Source organism: Dermacentor andersoni, chromosome 1, assembly GCF_023375885.2.
Source record: "Dermacentor andersoni chromosome 1, qqDerAnde1_hic_scaffold, whole genome shotgun sequence".
Taxonomy (NCBI): domain Eukaryota; kingdom Metazoa; phylum Arthropoda; class Arachnida; order Ixodida; family Ixodidae; genus Dermacentor; species Dermacentor andersoni.
In genome coordinates, this window is record NC_092814.1 from 347529490 (window position 1) to 347547505 (window position 18016).

The 18016-nt window shown below is 46.5% G+C and overlaps 1 long non-coding RNA gene across 1 annotated transcript in view; it reads left to right on the forward strand.

Moving 5' to 3' along the window:
• Positions 1 to 4321: 4321 nt before the first annotated feature.
• The window catches only part of LOC126516522 (uncharacterized), a 28267-nt gene continuing 14572 nt past the window's right edge, over positions 4322 to 18016 (forward strand). Inside the window, exons 1-2 of the long non-coding RNA XR_007596068.3 lie at positions 4322 to 4488; positions 17178 to 17544. This is a non-coding gene — a long non-coding RNA (uncharacterized lncRNA). The remainder of the gene's footprint in view (positions 4489 to 17177; positions 17545 to 18016) is intronic.

The following is an 18016-nucleotide window of genomic DNA, read 5'->3' on the forward strand; positions in this document are numbered from 1 at the left end:
CCGCCCGTCTATAACCGACAACGCGAACACTCTCCTGTTCCCGTACTGCGCCACATCGACAAAGACCGCGGAGTCTCTGTCATCTCTAACTTTCTTCAATATGGCTCGAGCACGGGCTTTACGTCTACCCTCGTTATGCTGCGGATGTACGTTCCGCGGGAAGGGCCTCACTAGATAGGTCGCCCTCGTTTCTCGTGTCAATGTTATATGCCGGTCCTCCATTATCCTAGGAGCCATGCCAACCTCGTCGAGAATTAGCCTGCCAGCTTGGGTCGACGATAGCCTAACCACCTGGCAGTGACCTGTGCCTCTATAATCTCGTCTATGCTATTGTGCATACCGAGTTGATCTAGCCTGTCGGAGCTCGTGGCAATAGGCAAGCCTAGCACTTTCTTGATGCTCTTGCGCATGAGTGTATTTAATTTGGTCTTTTCCGTTTTTGTCCACACTAGAGCTGACGCCACATAGTTAATATGGCTCATGAGGAACGCGTTGTACATCCGAAGGAGGTTGTCTTCACCTAACCCCTTCTTTCGGTTGGACACCCTAGCAATTAGCCGCAACATATTCTCCGTTTTGGCTGTAACGTGGGTAATTGTTCTGGCATTACAGCCCCTCGCGTCTATGAGCAGGCCTAGTATCTTAACTGAGTCGACTCTAGGAATTTTCTGCCCATTATTCGCGTATAATGCCACGGGTAGCTGGTTGAGGGGTGTCAGACCCCGAACCCCTTGCCTTGCGGGTCTGTAAAGCAACAGCTCCGATTTACTAGTAGACAGCTTGAGACCCGTGTCCGCGAGGTAAGCCTCCGTCTCGTCCAAGGCCGCTTGTAGAGCTTGCTCCATTTCAGCTAGGGAGCCCCCTGGGCACCAGATCGTGATGTCATCTGCGTAAAGTGCGTGACCTATGCCCTGGAGGCCGCCCAGCCTATCTGATAGACCCTTCATGACAATATTGAAGAGCAGTGGCGAGATGACTGATCCCTGAGGCGTACCCCGAGCTCCCAATCCGTATACGCTCGACCGAATCGGCCCCACCTGAATAGTAGCAGTTCTATTCATGAGAAAGGACCTTACAAAGGCCTGGAATTTGACTCCTAGGCCTATCCCGGCCGTGGCTTGCAGAATGTATCTATGAAACACTGTGTCGAACGCCTTAGTGAGATCCAGGGCGAGAATCCCTCTCACGTCCCGGGTGCCGCTATCAAAGATTTGCTTCCTTAGCATTAGCATAACCTCCTGCGTCGAGAGGCCGGGCCGGAAACCAACCATATTATGAGGGAAGAGGTTTCTGCGCTCTATGTACCCGGAAACCCTGTTCAAGATCGCGTGCTCCGCTACCTTGCCTATGCACGAGGTTAGTGATATTGGCCTCATGTTGTCCAAATGAAGGGGTTTTCCCGGTTTAGGGATGAGTGTCACTATAGCCGACCGCCATCCGTCAGGCACCTGTCCTGTCTCCCATACCCTGTTTACCTCCTTAGTTAGTAGTTCCACTGCATTATCGTCCAGGTTTCGTAATAGCCTGTTAGAAATTTTGTCCGGACCCGGAGCCGATCTGCTGTTTAAATTGTAGATCACCGCCCTGATCTCCGATTCTGTGAAAGGCGCGTCCAGTTCCTCTACCGTCGCGCACTCGATCTGTGGATAATCCTCTTCCTGCGTCGGCCCTATAGGAAGGTATCTATCCGCGATCGCATTCACAAGTGACTCTTCAGTACCTCCCTCCTGTTTGTGCCCGTGTATGACTTTACTAAGTGTTTGCCTTTGATTATGCTTTGTCTGTGCGTCGCCCAGGAGGTGCTTGAGGAGGTTCCACTTCCCTCCTGAGCGCATGGACCCGTCTACTGCCGCGCAGACTAGAATTATGCCATCTGCAACAGGCGATTTCTTAAAAATTCCGTAAGACTTAGATATAGCAACCGTGCACGTATAGCAACAGGGGTTGGTTCTTCATAAATACTTTGCAGTATCATTTCGAAAAATTATTGCGGCTGTATGTTCACTGTGGATTGGTAATCCGATGCCCCTATATATAACAAATTTTCGAGCTCTCAGTGTTTTAGGGGCCCTAAAGAAAGATTTCGCATTTACTATTGTTGCCCTGTCCTTACTCAAATTGTTGCAGCAAGGTCATATTGTACTGTCGACATAATTAAATATAACCCAACATCATGACTCTGATGGGCGCAGATGAAGGGAAATTCGCTTTTTCTTATTTTGCAAACCATAGAAGTAACCGTGCCAAGCGTAATATATTGAACTATCCGGACCAGAGCAGTGGTAACCGCAAAATCATTTTGCTTTTTTTACACAGACAACGTCCGTTGGCACTGTTACTTGCCTGATTTTGCAAACAAAAGTTATATGCGGATACCACGCACTGTGGGAATCGATGTAAGCGAAGCTTTCTGTGCTGTTTGCGTTAATTGTCGATTCTTTGCGGTGATGCTGACGGCGAAAGTTCTTCAGCGTTTAATGCAATACGATCGAGAGTGGCGAGTTGATGCTAAACGTTGCCTTGCGTGCACCCCTTGTGCTTGTTTGCGCAGTACACAGAACACACAGCGAGGCATGTTAGCTTGAAGCACGGAGGAAGGAAACTAAGGAGAGGCCCTACCACCTCCGCGCGCCAGGAGAAAAGTGTGGCGGAAATGACGTAGTAGATTCTCATTTTTTTGCTGCTTTTTTATTATTTTTTTTTTGTATGGCCACGCCTTTTGGGCCACAATGGCGGCGTTGTTATGGTTTTGGGCGCTCACACGTGTTGCTCTGGTAGGTACCGGACCGTGGCAAAGGCGCTGAGTGGGCGGGTTTGCGTTAGTCACCGTGTCTTGTTGCGCTGTGTTACCTGCACCGTGGTCTGCCAGATGTTGCGCGAGCGCGCGACACCACGCGCAGCGCGGCGTGGTTTCGCGAAAGATGTAAACAAGAGAGGAGGGTGGCCCAAAAGGCGGAGCATCGCCATGAGCAACGCCAAATTCCGGCTTCACTTTTGCTTCACAAAGAGTGACGTCAGGGCCTCTCCTTAGTTTCCTTCCTCCGTGGCTTGAAGCGTTGTTATATACGCCATTGTTCATAGCCTGCGCAAAGGCTTGCACTGTCATTGCCTCACACGGCGCATCGCATCGTGGCAGCAGTGTTGAATCCGAAACCTTGAGCAACGCCATAGCCCCAAAACTACCACGACGGGTATAGAAGTGTAGATATGGTGGGCGGCCGGTTGCGCAGTGCAGTCTAGACATTGCGGTGTTTTAATGTGGCTTTGCGTCTGCACGCCCTGCGTAAGTTGTCCGCTTGACCAATTTGCACTGTGTTTATTTTTAAGAAATATCAGAAACGTACCGTACCCTGAATTTAAATTTATCCCGTTTGTTCGAAATTCCTGCCGTGGTTAGTAGTAACCTTTCTTTGCTTCTAATGTCGCGTTTTCCCTCTCCCACGCTCCCCCCATATATGCGAGCTGCCACGAGCTGGCAAGGCTGTTAGTGCTGTTTTGCGACTGCGTCGGTTCTACTCGCGTCCTCTCTACCATTCTATCTACCTCCACTTTGTGCGTTAGTACACAGGACAACGTTGCAGTTTCTGCAATGCTTTTGCGGAGGGCTCACGGATAATTACAGCAGTCGCGAGATCGTATTGTGGGGACGCCCAGGGAGCTCCAGAGGGCATTGTAGCGACGCGATGGAAAGGTCGAAACGGGTTTCTCACGTCGCCTTTCCTCACTGCCTCGCTCCTGCTGTAAACCACCCCCCGACGCGGCGCGCCGGACAGCAGCAGCAGCAGTGGAAAAGTCGAAATAGGAAGCAAAGAAAGCTTCGCTTTAAAAATGCGAATTCGCATCGTCTGTGCCCCTCATGGTTAGAGTTAGCCTTATTTAGAAACTGCACTCGTGACGTGCACATCCCCCTGTGAGTAGTGGAAACAAATCTCCAAGGTCATGCTTTGCTGTACAGCAAACGATGGAAGCGACGAGGGGACGTCATATTCGTGCTGTTTTGGACACCACTTGCGGTGAGAGGACTAAATGTAGGCAAACGGGCATTTGTTTTACATAATGACGGTAAGCGAAGGCCAATTGTTTCGTCGCCTGGTCAACTGCTAAGCAACTGAATGTTTGAAAACCAGACAAATACAATGTGGACTACGAAATGCAATTTTATTGCTTCTGTTCATTTTAACCTTGCGCCACACGTCATTCTTAAACGGAGCAACGGTAAGCGCGAAATATTTTTCTGTTTCTGAAACGCATAACGAAAATGAATGTTCATGAGGTGCCAAATAACGTCTAGCCGCCATGCTTCGAACCAGCCAACTCTAGTCAAGCCAGAACACCACGCGCCCGCGCTTTTTCGCCAGGCAAGAAGGCAGAAAAGTTTCGTCGCACATGGGAGACTTCTGTACAGCTGTTCTGTATTTTCGGCAGCTGAAGACCGTGTTGGACATCAGATGCCCTCCATCAGCATGAAATCTGAACCTAGAGGAACTGGTGAGTGCTGTTTGTTTATTTGTCACTTTGGTTTCTTTTTACGTAACGAAGGTGGGTAAAGTTCTGACTGGTGTTGTAGAAGTCGCGGAGTGCTTTTTTCGTTGCTGGGTGCACGTCTGACAGGCTTTCTCGCGCCTTACGGCGCACTACCTTCAATAACATCACTTATGTTCCTGGGGGAGTAGTAGTGGCCGTATCTTCGCTCGTGCCAGGCATTTTGTATGCTGCTCTCCGTGACTTTTCAAAAGCCCTTGAGTTAAATAAACGCCCTTCTGCAAAAACATGTGCAACGATCTGTAGGCAGGAGCCGCGAAGCTAGCGAAACGGAACCAAAGCAGGTGCATACATCCGACGTACATTTAGACAGCGTTATAAGGTGCTCACCTGGGGCCTCCGTTTGCCGGTTACAACTACACTCCTGGAGCAGTGCTTGTAAAAAATACAATCTATCGCCGCGACGAACAAAGCACCCAGCAACGAAAAAAAAAATTTCCAATTGAATGCCGCTGAGCGGTCCTTCGAGGTACGAACTCCTGGCGTTGAGACGCTTGGGGCGTTTCATTTGGTCTTACCGAGGCGCACTTAAAATGCAGGCGAGAGCTTGCGCAAACAAGGGACACGCAGAAAAAGAAGTTTCTCATTCCCACATGTAAACAGTCTTAAGTGTCTCTGCCTAATTTTTGTCATGTGACTCGTTATGCCGTGGTCATCGCACCATCGTCTTCACACAGTCGTCGCCATGCTGTCGTCGTCACGCTGTCGTTTTGTCATTGTCATCCCATGAATAAGGTCATCCCATTGTCGTCATGCCGCCGTTGTCGTAACGCCTTCGTCGTTCCATCAACCTCAGTCTTCGTCATTCTATCGTAACTATATTGTCATTCGATCGTGATTATTCTGTCCTTGCCGTGTCGTCACCATTAGACAGTCGCTATCATACATCCGTTGTCGGATCGTCATTGGTCAGAATGGCACTTTTGCTGACGAAAGCACAATTCTGACCAATCAAATGAGAACAAGCGACATTTCTCTTTCTGAACCTTTATAAGATCGCACCCCTTCTAGAAGGCACGAGCACTGCGGTTCATAATGTACTTATCGATGTGTTGGCTAACGAGCTGAGTCAAGCCAAACAAAGCGCACTGGACACGCCGTCTTCATGCCGTCTTGCTTGTATGCACATGGAAAAATTTGGCAGATCCACTTAAGACTGCTTGCGTGTGGGAATGCAAAAGCATTATAGTTCTTTTGGTAAAATGTTTATTTTTTTTTTTTTTCTGCACGTTCCTCGTCTGCGCAAGCTCTCACCTGTGTTTTAACTGTGCCTTGGTAAGGCCTAATAAAATCGCACCAAGCGTCTCAATGCGCTCGCTTGCCCCCGAGGAGTTCATAATTCGAAAGACCGCTCAGTGGCGTTCAGTTGGACATTAATGCTTCATTTTATACACTCAATTTATGCACTCATGACGTGGTGCTACCCATTGGCTGCGCCGTGACGTGACATGTGCAATGGCGCACGTACCAGGCACACATTTAGTCATTCAGAACTGTGGAGCCAGTGTGGCATCAGGGAGACATGCTCATCTCGCACCGCAGAGGCCCGGGCTCGATTGAATTGAATGGGTTGATTGAATGGGATTTACGTTTACAGGAACCTTCCTGAAAATTTGACATGAATCCCAGTATTTTTTTGTATTTTTACTCTTTGCTGTTGGCCATTTTCGGTACCATCATGCGGTCACGCCGCCGAATACAACACTGGATTGTTGCGGAACGGGGCATATTTAATTATTATGCTTTCGCATTAAAAGCACCCCGTGACTTCTACAACCTTGCCGCGCTCATCTGTCATCTGTCTGTGCTTTCTTTCATACTCAAACTGAGTTGCGCTAAAGCAAGACAATAATATGTTGTACCACCCTCTGTCAAAGAGGTGAGGTGGAGCGTTTATGTGAGTGGACGTGGGTGTGAACAGGAGCGAGTGCCATCGAGTATGAACTGGAGTGAGTACCAGTTAACTTGAGTCAGCGATGGTGAGGTTGAGTGGACGTGAGTATGGATTGACCGACTGTCTGCTAGTGTGAGTGGACGCGCGTACATTGATGAGTGAGTGCCGGTGAGTGGGACTGGATGTGAGTGTGAGCACGAGTGGTTGCTGGTAAGTGTGAATGAAAGCGACTGTAAACATGGGTGAGTGTTCACGAGCATATATAGGAATGTGAGTATCGACGAGTGTGAGTGAGTACATAGCATGTAAAAGTATTAGTGAATGAGTATTAATGAGCATCCAATTATTTTTCCAAATTATGCATGACAGGTTGCAAGCAGGGGCAAATCAATCTGTTCGCACACTTCGCTGACTGTACTTCTGTACCTCTTGCGTGTCCACCACACTTTTTCCTTGCTTTTGTGGTCGGCAAGACTATTGCTCAAAATGTCTGGGAACCTTTTGCATAACTGGAAGAAAGTTCTGCCTCTTTGATAACATCCGTGCGACTTTTAGATCTGCGACAGAACATACATGTTCCACTCATGGTACTTGAATATGTAGCGCCATGCCCCCGCAATGCCCCGTCACGCAATGAAAAGCCACTGCTGAAATTGCCTGCTAGCTGCTAAACACCTACAGCGGAATGTCAAGAAGCAAATCCGCATTGCCCACCAACACTTCATCGCCGATTTTACTAACACAGCAGTTAAGCAGCTGAAGCTATTTTGGGCACACATAAACTCCCAGTGGTAGGAGACTCAGTGTCCTTGCTTATTTATCAATTATGACACAACGTCTTCGCGAGCTTTCATCGCTGAAGCATTCAGCGACCATTTCTCCTCAATATGGGCAACAAGCACAGCACCGCCTTCCTTTACCTCCCAATTTACCAACAACCCTCCCATACCTGCTGAATCTGTGTCTCCCTAAGATTCCAATCCTACAAATAACAGTTGAAGATGTCTTAGAACCAGTGTCACACATTCAACCTTTTCAAAGCTGCATTTCCAATGGCATCCACCTGCTTATCTTCAATTCCGCAGCTCCGTCAATGGCCCATTTCCTGTGCTTCCTGTTCTAAAAAATTCTGGACTCGGGTATGTTTCCTGTTGCATGGAGGCTTGCTTACATCACGCCTGTGCATAATGACCACGGTGCACATTGCAAACCTCCTATCGTTATACCGTCGCATCGACAACACTTTGGCCTTGATGCACCTAATCTTCTCACCCCGGCTCAACACAGCTTTCATGGCAATCACAGTTGCGAAGCTGCTCTTGGCACCCTTGCGCATGTAGCAAGTACCCATCTCAATCAAGGCACTCCGTGCGAGCTTATTCAGCTGGACCTGTCTCGAGCCTGTGACTTCCTTCTGCACCTTGCCCTGTTAAGCAGCATTGAATCGAAGGGTATCTCTGGAATCGTACTCTCCTGGAAATTATCATTGCTCAGCAACCGCACACAATGTATTGTCTACCGGGGCACAACATTACCTTGTGTAGCCGTCCTCACAGGTGTACCCCAAGGTAGTGTCTTCAGCCCAATGCTTTTCATCCATGTACATTGACAGCATCACACAAAACCTTGACTCCATGCCGTTTCTCTATGCTGATGACATTATGCTCCTTCAGCCCATCCATAGCTCCTCTGACTAGCCTCTCTTCAGGCTTACCTTAACACATGTCATCGGTGGACTGAGCAACGTCAACTGCCCATAAACACCGAAAAATCTTGTGAAATGACGATTACTGGGCTGTGCCATCTTTGCAAAGCCCTTGTGCTAACTTGTGTAGGCTGTGAACATAGGCATGGGACAACTATGCTTGGTGTAGAATTGGATTTGTAGTTGCCCTTTACTGCCCAGGTGCCCCCCACTGTCACCAGGTCCCGCTGAATGCTTGCATTTGCTATGCACAGCACCTTAAAGGGACACTAAAGGGAAACAATAAATCAGTTTAGACTAATGGAGCATTCTTTGAGGACCCTGCAGGCAGTCATTTCAAGAAAATAGTTTGATTATTCGATGACAAAATGAAGGTCCAAGTATCAGTATTTGAATTTCGCGCGGAAACCACAGCGCCGGTACGTCAGCGTGACGTCAGGGATTCCAAAGTGTGTTTTCGCATTTGGGCCGCGTTGGCTGAATGAAGGTTCCCGAAACTTGCCATGTTTAATATTTGGCTCCTTTAGAACACAATGTAGTCAATCTGTACCGCTATTTACAATTAGTAGGCCCGAGAAGATGCCATCAAAATCCATGACGTCACAGCCCCCAGGTGCGGGAACACAAGTAGGCGTCGCCACCCGTATTTCGTTCTTGCGCTTTTTCTGGCTTACCAAACGTCTTATTGTTGTAAGAGTGGTGTTTTTGGTGTTGTAGAACAGTAATTTACTGATGCAGAAGAAGTCATTTTTTCCCTTTAGTGTCCCTTTAAGTATGCCACGCACTTTCCGGCTGCTTAAGAATTTTCTGATCTAACGCCAATTAAACAAATTTAATGCTGTACAACAATTATAGAAGTTCGTGTGTTTGTCAGTTTAAAATTTTTGCATGTTTTCGGTCGGTTGGCAACACGCCGAAACCGGTCGTGTTACTCAGTCGACAGGTGCTGCAAGCTCCTGAGCTTTCTTGTGTTCTATTCGCACAACATCCTGCACCTTAGTTGAGTGTTGTAGACCATTACCCCATAGTGAGGTGCAAACAGCGGTGCACATGGCTTACAGTAAAGTGTATAGGCTTACAGTGTAAGTAAAGGCTTACAGTGTCAAGTGTGGCTTACAGGCTACACTTGATATTTGTGCATGCGCATTCAAGTAGCTTGCTGCTTTGCATCTTAATGTAATATGTTGGGCATTGGTCTCAGTTGGAATAAACACCAACCTCCCCCATGAAGTAGGCAAGTGCCACTGTTATATCTTTATTTATAGCATTTCTTTATTACTGGCTAATAAATGCCAAGGCTTGGTTACTGCAACACTGTTCTTTTTTTCTCCATGCCTACCTGTTGCATAAAGAAACTACCCAGTAGCCAGGTGCAGTTATGGCTAGCATCTTCATATCTGGGGAAGTACTATTTTCGATACATAGTGTGTGGGGGGGGGGGGGGATTTTTTTTGCCCATATTTTTTAGTGGCTGATGCCCATTTCTAAAAGACTTAAAACTGCTTAAACGAAAAGTGGCTGCCATCAACTGAAACTTGGCTGCACCGTTGCAATGGTATTAAACAGGTCATGTTTTCTTCTTTGTTCTTCACCCACTTGATGGCTACAGTATTGGCTTCGGATTGTGAAGCATGTTCTCAGCAATCATTCAGCTTATCCAAGTTTTCAGAGCACGCTGGCAGAGCACTGCAGGCCTTTGATTTCATGCAGTGCTCATTATTTGATCACAAGTGGAAATTGCTTTTTTGTTTTTCTGTATGCATCTGCTTGCATAAGGGCAGACACCAGCTATAATGAAACAGTGGTCGCAAAAATAATTTCAGCTCTCCCTTCAATTTTGTTACGGTCAGATTTTACTGTTGCTTATTTTTAAATAATTTCTCAAATAGTAAACACTGAAGGCTATTCAAGAGCCCTGGCAGACAAGCACAAGTTAAAAAAAAACAAAAAAAATTGCAAAATGCACACATAAAAACCATGCAATGATAAAAAAAACAAATACAACCAAACAACAACTTCCAAACTCAGAATCTTTATTAAGCATCAGCATGTTTAATTGTTTAGATCTAGTGGGTGCGATAAACGTAAAAAGCAGGCTGAGGCATTCCATTGGTGTGTGGCTATCGAGATATTGCACCGTTTCTGATGTAGGTTTTGCAGGTTTTGTGACATGTGGATTTTTGTTCATTACTCTAAGCTTTCCCATACTGGTCATTTGCGAACCAAATACACCAACTCCACTCAGACTGTCCGGTTACGCATCTTTCGTCTCGTCCACATGCGGTGCGAGCACGAAAGTAATCATCTACATCCGCACGGACTTTACATATGTCGCTAATGTGGTAAAGCCTCACGACAACAACCAATATGTCTGCCTGAATATCCAAAAGAAGGATGTGTCATTTACACTAATTGGAGCCTACATATCCCCTGCGGGTCATTTTGACGGCGAACGACTCAAGAAAATATTACTGATGAACAATGGCCCCTGGGTTATCACAGGTGACTTCAACGCGCATCACCAGCTATGGGGAAGCACTGAGATTGATTCCAAAAGCAGGAGTCTCGCCTCCTTTGCTGCCAACCATGATTTGTGCTGTGTGAATGACGGCAGCCCTACGTTTTTGCGAGGCACGACCTATAGCAGCTGCTTGGACTTGACTTTGGTGTCACGGCGCTTTGCCTCGAGCATCCACTGGTTTACGTACATTGAAACGCATGGAAGCGACCATATTCCAACATACATAAAGATTAGAGGAGTTGAGAAATGTTCCTCTACTGTCTTGCGTACAGTTGATTGGACAAAGTTTAAGAAGGATATGGATGACGCATGTCAGGAAGGCCTTCCACACACTATCGAAGATGCAATCGCAGAGGCCTTGAAAACATCCATCTGCTCGCTCACAAGGTCAGCAAGGCGAACAGACTTGGATATGGAACTGGAGAGGCTGCGTGCGGCACGCCGACAGGCGGAGAGGAGGTATCGGCGTACGAAGTGCGTCTTGGATCTGAGGACTTCACGGCGCATACAGAAGAAAGTCCAGCATCGTATGGATAAATTGGAAGACAAGCGATGGAAAACTTTCTGTCAGTCGCTTGATCCCCGAAAATCGCTCTCGTACATATGGCGAACGGTTAGGGGCCTTCGCTCATCTCCGCATCAAAGGAAGCCCTTTGCTGCTCTGGCCCTCTACCAACTCCGCTCGGAACTTCAAGTGGCTGAAGAGTTCTGTGCACGGGTTGCTGGGTCCGTGGCCATCATTACTGACGCAGCATTGCATGACATCCCTGAGGCACGTGTACCAGAAATGAACGTGCTCTTTTCACTCAAAGAGCTCGATGCTGCGTTGGCGGCCTGCAGCCGTTCATCGTCACCAGGACCTGATGGCATCACGTATGCTGCCCTATGCCACCTTGGACATGACGCACGTGATGAGCTGCTCAGCTACTACAATGAGTCTTGGCAGAACGGCGCCATTCCTAGACAATGGAAAACGAGCCACTTGATCCCCATTCTGAAACCTGGAAAGTCTCCGCTTGAGCTCTCATCATATCGTCCAATTGCGCTTTCGAGCTGCATCAGTAATGTGATGGAAAGAATGATTCTTGCTCGCTTGGAATGGTACTTAGAGCGATTCAACATCTATCCGAACGCCAACAGGCTTTCGTCGAGGTCGCTCATCCATTGACAACGTCATTGACATCGTAACCTGGGTCCAAAATCAATAAAGCCTCAAGCGCCTATCAGTGGCACTTTTTCTAGATATAAAAGGAGCATACGACAACGTCGCCCATGAGGCCATACTGAACTCACTTGAGGCTGTTGGAGTTGGTGGCCGGATGTATCAATGGATTCGGGACTATTTGACTGAGAGGTGCTTTTTCTTACAGACTGAAGACGGCCCAACTTTGGAACATTACACCTGCCGTGGTGTGCCGCAGGGTGGAGTGTTGAGCCCTATTTTGTTCAACCTCGTCTTGGTAGGACTAGCGGAGTACCTACCGCAGTCAGTTCACGTCTCAATATACGCCGACGACATTTGCATCTGGGCTTCTGCGGTGACTCGCCCTCAGGCACGAGCCAGGCTTCAGCGGGCGGCAACCATGACGGCATCTTATCTCCGAGAACAAGGCCTCAGCGTGTCTACTGAAAAGTGCGCATTGGTTGGCTTTACGCGCTAACAAATGACATCGTATCCTGTTTCAATCAATGGTCAAGCTGTATCCTATGCTAAGACACATCGCTTTCTGGGTGTAATCATTGACCGCAACCTCTCGTGGAGCCCCCACTGCATCTATCTAAAGAAGAAATTAGTTGCCATTGCTCAGGTCTTTAAATTTCTCTGCGGGATAAACTGGGGTACACCAGTCCGTTCTATGATGCAGCTCTACAGGGTACTGTTTCTTGGACTTCTACGTTACAGTCTACCAGTGTTGTCAAATGCATGCAAGACGAACTTTCGCGCTTTGGAGAGCATACAAGGTCAAGCCCTACGCACGTGTTTAGGGCTGCCTCGGTGCACGTCAACAGCCGCAACAATTGCCATCGCTGGGGACCATATGATCCAGACACACGTAGCTGTCGACTCTCTCTCAGAGCGCACATTCGCCATCTTTCAAGGTTCCCCGACCATCATTTGGCCTCCCTACCAGCAGAGAGACCTCAAGCGACCTTTTCAAGAGTGATTAACGCTCATGAAGAGTGCATACCATCATATTTTACACCGGCGACGAAGCCTTCATCTCCCCTGTGGTGCCTACGGCAGCCTCAAGTGAATTTTGCTATTCCTGGAATTACAAAAATGTCAGATCATCCATCACCGGCTCTGAAGCAACTTACGCTCCTATTACTGCACCAGACGGATCAGGACCACATACATATATATACCGATGGTTCGACCTCCCGTACCAGCTCAACTGCCGCATTCGTCGTCCCAGCCAAGAAGGTTACAGTTAAATTCAAATTGTCGCATACGACTACATCGACATCGGCAGAGCTTACAGCTCTCCATGCCGCTATGATGTACGTCAGCAAAGAGCCAACAGAGAAAGGGGTCGTATTTTGTGACTCTAAGGCAGCCCTTCACAGCATCAAGTCTGCATTACGTCACAGAACTTACGAGCAGATGACATCTGACATCAGGGAAGCGCACCACCATGCTCTGGAAAGAGGGCACACCATCATATTTCAATGGATTCCTGCTCACTGTGGCATCGTCGGCAACAACCTAGCTGACAAGGCTGCCCGGTCTGTTCACGAAGATACCCAGACGCGTTCAATACCTTTGGCAAGGTCGGACACTGCCAGGGAACTTCGCCTACATGCACGCAAAAAATCGCGAGATCTCTGGAGTTAAAGTGCCTACAATTGCCGATTATATAAACTGGACCCCACGCTACGGCTACAACTGCCATCTAGCCTTTCCTGCGGTGAAGCAACCTTGCTGTACCGCTTGTGGCTGGGAGTAGCGTTCACGAACTCCTACTCTTATCGTTTGGGAATGGCCGAGAGCCCGATGTGCGATTCCTGTGGGTGCGAGGAGACCATCGAGCACTCATTGTGTACCTGCCCCCGCTACGATGTACAACGCCTCTCTCTGCGGGAAACTTTACTCCGACTGGACTTAAGACCGTTCAACGAGTCAAAGATACTTGGACCGTGGCCACACCCGTCATTGGCACGAAAAGCGAATTGTGCATTAGTGCAATACTTGAAGTGCACCGGCTTACGAGACCGTTTGTAGTGTCCCTGTGCATAGTGTCCTGCCCACACGCACTCAGTGCTCACTTTCTACCCTTTTCCTCTTTCTATTCTCCTTTCCCCCACCCCCATTGTAGGGTAGCAAACCGGATGTTCTTCTGGTTGACCTCCCTGCCTTTCCTATCCTTGCTTTTTCTCTCTCTCTCTAAGTGCAGCATGACAATCTGCAGTATTTGCTGTTTACACTGGAGTATACTATGCAGCCCATACTCATCTGTACCATTGTCTACACTTTTGCTATACCATAGCACTTGCATCTATGCAGACACTTGTACAGAAAGCTATGCCTCGGGTACTTTTAGAGAATGCCATCATGCAACAAGCACTTCTTTAGTGTTTTCATGCTTAAAGGTAATATTTTCACATTGACTTCTTCAGTCATCTTTACTGAGCTGTTATAACTAGTAATTTGTATTGATTGAGTTATATTTTGTGGTGTTTATGATGTATTAATCGCCTATAATAATGCATATTCTTACATACCTCTTGTATGACAAATATTGAATTTCTTGCACGTTACAGAAAGATTAAGCATTATGTACTTTGGTGACTTTACAATAAATTTTATATGTAGTCTTTTGTCAGTCCCTTAGAAGAATGTGTGTGTCATGACATTTCAACATGTACCTGATACTGTTTAGACAATAGGGCAGTCGTGACAACTTCAATTTGAATAGTTGCGTGGTCATGTGCTGATATGTAACTAAGGTCATTGCTCATTTAAATGAAGATGAAGGGCAGGCACACCCTGAACACATACTATAATGGCTCTGAAAAGATCCTGGATCCTAGTCCTAAGAATGTTGTGTGTAATTTGAATAGAAAATTGGATTTGGGTAGGATCAGTTGATGCTTTAGGACTATCCAAGTGGTATGAAACATTCTAATTTCACATCCTATGGACTAGTTCAGTATGTCTTTGCAATGTCTGGGGTGTATGCTTTTAGACTAGAAGTGACAATTATGGCTATACTTTGGATAGGCCCACCCCAGAGACTGCAATGATCTCCAGTGGATATCCTATGGACGCCCACTACTAGAACATGGATATCCTAGAGATGTGTTATACATCCTGCAGACATCCTTCACACTATAGTCTGGCAGCACATTTGCAGCATTCTGTGCTCACCAAGCTCTGAAAGTTGTGTGAATCAAACGGTGTGCAGCCAAACATGTCTGAATTAAGGAGTTTGATTTGATGCCTGCTGTTACCAGAGGATGAGTTCGATTTTGCAAATTAACAAGGGCACAATTAATGAGGCTTTCCTGTACTATTGTTTTGGCGTTCTTATTACCAACAAACTAACCTGCTCACAAAACATATCTCGGGCCACTTGGCTTCATCAAAAGAAATTAGTCATTGTCCCTTCCCTTGGCTTATGAAAGATTTGTTCGGAGAAAACTTGCATATACAGCAGCAATTTGGAATCCTTGCCGTAGTTACCTCTGGAATCAATGCAAAATTGAGGAGCCAGATTTATCTCTTCCAACTACGATAACAAGCATAGTGTTTTCAAATCCTCCCTCAGTCTCCCTTCTTTAACATCCAGATGCAGAAACACTCAAATCTGCCTATTGCACATGATATATGTGTGATAATTTTATAAATTTCCATGGTACCCTTCTTTCCGTCAGTGCACATTTCTTGGCACCTTTTCAATTCCCTGAGCATCTAGCATCTTCATGGCATAGTTAAACCTCGATATAACGAAATTCTCGGTTTAAAAAAGTATTTAATTTTGTATAACTTATTGTCCTTAGAACATGTATTTTTGAACCTCAGTATAACAAAGTGTGCTTATACATGATTTCAATATAACGAAATTTCACTGCTGCTGCGAAAAAATACTGAGACAATAAATGGAAACTTCCACGGATGCAGATAACCAAATTATTGAATTACATGCGGTGACTCACAAAAGCACGTCACAAATTGTGCGACTGAGAGTGACCACCAAAGCAGAGCAGCATCATGTGCGAGCGCAATAACTTCAGCAATAACATCATATCGTGCCCCACGTGCTGTAGGTTTTAGGTGCAAGTGAAAACGTGCAAGGGTGAGCCGAGAAGGATAGTGGCTTAATGAGCGCTGTCTTTCCACATGAGCAAAGGAGAAAGGGGGGCAGGGGAAGGAGCTTGCGGTAATGCAATCAAGTGTGAAGGTGGAGGGGGAGGGAGGGAGTAAGTTGGCGCGTGTCTCCTTTTCTAGCATGGCCGTGGCTGTACATGGCTATCAGCGTGGCTCAGCACACGTGCTGCTTTCGCACCCTGTTTTAGAGGTAATCTGCCACATGTACAAACACTCGGCAAGCTGACATGGTGTGGGATTGTGTGCTGTCTTCCCACACATTTAGTGCTGGCGGTTGTGCAATCTTGAGTTTTGCAGATGCACTGAAGCAAGAGGCACACAAACCATTTGCTCCCTGCTGCCCGTGCTTTTCATGGTAGTGTTGTCCCACTGCGGGCAACACTATCAGCTGCAACACTATTGGCAATGTTAATTATGTAATTATTATGACATTCCAAGTGAGGTTAGTTGTTATGTGAATGCCAAGATATTTGCAAGAGTTATCAGATCCAAAAGTACTGTTATTTAGGTAATATGTAGGCGAAGTACGTGTTGTACAAGGTACCCCTTAGCACCATTATTAAGCTCCATTAGCCAATTGTTATGCCAATTATCTACAGTGTTAAAATCAGCCTGTAACAATTTGATGTCATTATTGTCATTTATTTTATGAAAAATTACGCAATCATCACCAAAGAGGTTAACATTGGATGAAATTGCGGGAGGAAGGTTGTTAATGTATATGATGAATAAAAGGGGACGCAGCACTGAACCCTGTGGTACACTTAAGGTCACATTAGAGAAAGGAGAATTATAATGATTAGTGCTGACAAATTGGGACAGATCACTTAGAAAGCATTCGGTCGAATTAGCAAGCTTATAATCATGGTTAAGAAGAGTTAGTTTATACAGTAAAAAGCTTGTGACACACCTTATCAAACGCTTTAGAAAAATAGCAGAAAATGCTATTGGCAAAGGATGACTTTTCTAATATATTATGTAACATGTGTAAACAAGATCAGCTGTGGGAGACGTGTCGAGGAAAAAAAAATAATCAAGGAAGAGTTTGAGAAAAAAGAAGTGTCTAGTAAGGCATGCAGCAAAAGAGGGAAACAGTTATGGTGCAGAAGCACATGAAGAAGAGAATGGGGTGAGGTGGCAATGCAATGCGTTACCTGTCTTTCAGCTAGAGTGGATGTGTTTGCAGCTGGTGGTCTGGAGGCACCAGCGGGTGGCGTACAGGACCTGGCCCAGAGAGTAGATCTGCCATCAGCACATTACCATGTCATCCTCACGGAGCACTGCAATGGTGCGTTGTGATACCTAGCCTGGTACCCACTGCCAGTCCCGGCCCCATCCTGTAACAGAGGCCAGTAAGGGTTTCAACCTGTCACCACTCGCCGGGCACCGTCCTGTGCTATAGCGACCACTCACACACCTGCCCCTGCCCTGTTTTATGGCTGCCAACCACTCATCTGGCTTTGTCCTGCACAACGAGAGCCACCTGACAACCAGAACAGCCTTGTGCCATGGCAGTTCTGCTATAGCAACACATCAGCGCCAACATCTCATCGGTGAGGATTTTCAGGATGAATAGAACTGCATATATTCTATAGTTAACTCTTAAGTGTTCGTAATGCATGTGCATTACGAACGCTTAACTCTGGATGTTTTGTGTTGTTTGTCTAGAGTTATCTTGTTTTGGTGTTATTAAGCTTTAGTTCTTGAATTATGAATGTGTGTCATGCATGCAATTTGTCACTGTCTGTCTCATGTCGGGATATTCCCAACTTCCCATCAGAAAGGGCCAGGTGAAACTGCCTTTATTACATTTGATGGTGTCTACTAGGTTAAGGTAATGGTGTTCACATTGTGTAATTCTCTTAGAACACCTGAATGAAAGATACACACCATGTGTTTCATTTTTGCCTGTCATCTCAGCATCATCATTCTCCAACCAACATTCGCCAGTCAATTGTGGCACCTCTCTGCTATTCTTTTCCAAGTAATAGCTAGTAAAATCACCTTCCAGCTTAGCTTTTCCAG